This window comes from Dendrobates tinctorius, unplaced genomic scaffold, assembly GCF_039654945.1.
Source record: "Dendrobates tinctorius isolate UK_male_01 unplaced genomic scaffold, ASM3965494v1 ptg000007l, whole genome shotgun sequence".
NCBI lineage: Eukaryota > Metazoa > Chordata > Amphibia > Anura > Dendrobatidae > Dendrobates > Dendrobates tinctorius.
This window is the reverse complement of record NW_027361675.1, coordinates 40,704,945-40,707,603: the sequence shown is the minus strand read 5'-3', so window position 1 is coordinate 40,707,603 and position 2,659 is coordinate 40,704,945.

The window sequence follows — 2,659 nt, the reverse complement described above, 5'->3', positions numbered from 1 at the left end:
ATTTGATCCCGTTCCCATAGGCCCTGGACCAGAATTCCCTCCATATGCGCCCCCCAACAGGAACGACTTGCATCCGTGGTGACCACGCGGGTAATGTTATACTCCCAAGGGACCCTCTAGACAAGTTATTTCTTTCTAGCCACCATTCCAGGGACTCTATTGTGTTTCTGGATAAGGTCAGTCGACCTTCTAAGTTATCCCCAAGAATCCTCTGATACCACAAAACTTCGCCCTGTAGAGTTCTCGAATGAACTTGGGCCCACTGGACCGCGGGAATGCAGGACGAGAGGGAACCCAACAGGGACATGGCTTTCCTGAGGGACATGGAGGGGTTGTTGAAAGCGTTCAGGACCCGGCCATGTAGGTGCAGCAGCTTCTCTGGGGGCAGACGGCATTCCTGTTTTTTAGAATCTAGGGTTAGGCCTAAAAATTGTTGAATTTTTAATGGCTGCAAACGGGATTTTTTGATATTAAGTAACCATCCCAACCGCTCTAGAGCCGCCGTTGTTTTCTGTAACTGTTCTAAACATTGCTCGGCTGAACTGCCTATTATAAGGAGGTCATCTAGATAGGGAACGACTAGGATATTTAATTCGCGCAGATGGGCCATCACCTCTGCCATCACTTTGGTGAATACTCGGGGTGCAACTGCCACCCCGAAGGGTAAGGCCGCGTACTGGAAGTGCTGGATTGACCCCTCCAACTGAACCGCCAGTCTAAGGAAAGGTTGGTGAGCTAGACATATGGGTATATGGTAGTACGCGTCTTTCAGATCTAGGACCACCATGAAGCAGTTTTGAAACAGCATTTTTATTGCGGTGTTAATTGTTTCCATTTTAAATGGTCGAACGACCAGAAATTTATTGAGGGCTTTGAGATTAAATATAGCCCTAAATGAGTCGTCCGGTTTACGGACCAAGAACAGGGGGGAATAGAAGCCTTTCCCCCTCTCTTCCTCTGGAACTCTCGTCAGGACTTTTTTGTCCAGTAGCTCGAGGACCTCGGTTTCCAGGGCAGCTTGTTCTAGCGGGGAAGATTTGAGCGGAGTTACCTTGAACCGGTCTTGGGGAACGCAGGAGAACTCTAGGTGCAGTCCTGTAGCTATTACCCCCAGTATCCAGCTGCTATTTGAGATTCTGGCCCAGGCCGGGTAGAAGGCAGATAATCTTCCTCCTACCGGAGCCACTAGTCATTGGGGCGGTTTCTTATTATCCCGTGATGGACCTTCTTGCCCCCCTCCTCCGAACATGAAGCCCGTACCTCTGGTTTTCTTGTTGTCCCATCTGTTCTGATCTCTGGCCTGCCTCCTGCGGGAATACCCTTTCCTAGAAAAGGGACGTCTCCAGGATATATTCGGCAGACTCGGAAATTTCTTTTTCTCGTCCCCGGCTTTCTCTAACAGTTCGTCTAGGACGGGGCCGAACAAGTATTCACCCTCACAGGGGATAGAACAGAGACGGGTCCTGGCTTGGATATCTCCCGGCCAGCATTTCAACCAGAGGGCTCTTCGGGCCGAATTAGACAAGCTTGCAGACCTGGCCGCCATTCTTACAGAGTCTGCCGAGGCATCTGCCTGAAAGGCAGCAGCATTTTGGATAATTGGAAGAGACTTATGGATGGAAGCTCGCGAGGTCCCATCCTTTAGCTGGGAGTCCAATTGATCCAGCCAGACCATCATGGATCTGGCTGCGCACGTGGCTGCTATTGCTGGCCTTAGGGCGCCTGCTGACATCTCCCAAGTGCCCCTTAAAAAGGAATCTGCCTTTTTATCTAGGGGGTCTTTAAAGGAGGCCATATCGTCGAAGGGTATAGATGAGTTTTTGGAGGCCTTAGCTACCGCGGCATCCAGCTTGGGGGCCTTATCCCATCGACTTACTATTGGGTCCTCAAAGGGGTACCTCCGCTTGAAAGCAGGCGTCATAGAACCCCTTTTTTCCGTTTTTTTCCACTCCCTGTCTATCAGGTTCTGGACTTTTTCGTTTAACGGAAAGGTCCTTTGCTTTCTGGGGTCTAGAAACCCGAACATAATGTCCTGAGCAGACAGTTCTGTCTTTTTTTCTTCTACCCCCATGGTTGACCTTATGGTTTTAATTAATTTATCCATATGGTCCAAGGGAAAACAGAACCGGCTGGAATCTTCTTCGGAGGAAGAAGAGGAGGCCGAGGACTCTGAGGAGATATCTTCCCTCCTAGGGCCGACTGAAGAGTCTGAGCCTGAAACAGTAGCCCGTCCTCTTTTTGAAGAATCTTCTTTTGATAGGGCTTTTATTTCCGTCCTGATTAATTGCCTCAGGTCCGTAGCGAAGCTTGGAGCTTCTTCCGCTACCTGCATAAATAGGGAAGAGTGTAAGAGTCTGATACTCCACTCACGTTCTACCCCTCATCTCCGTCCCTACCGTCTGTCTCACGCAAGACTGACATAATCTCTTAGGGTGACCATCTGGTAAGGGGCAACTACAGAGGGCACATTCCTTGTGCTTCTGTTTCCCTGTGGCCTTCTTCCCCTGAGAATCAAAAAAAATATAAAGGGACACTGCATCAGGGTACATTCTCGCAGATCTCTTACCCTTGCAGATGAGGATAGGTACCGGATCACGGGGGGCTGCAGGAGGATCCTTTGGCCTAGAGGAGCTACTGTGGCTCTGTCCACTTCCTTCCT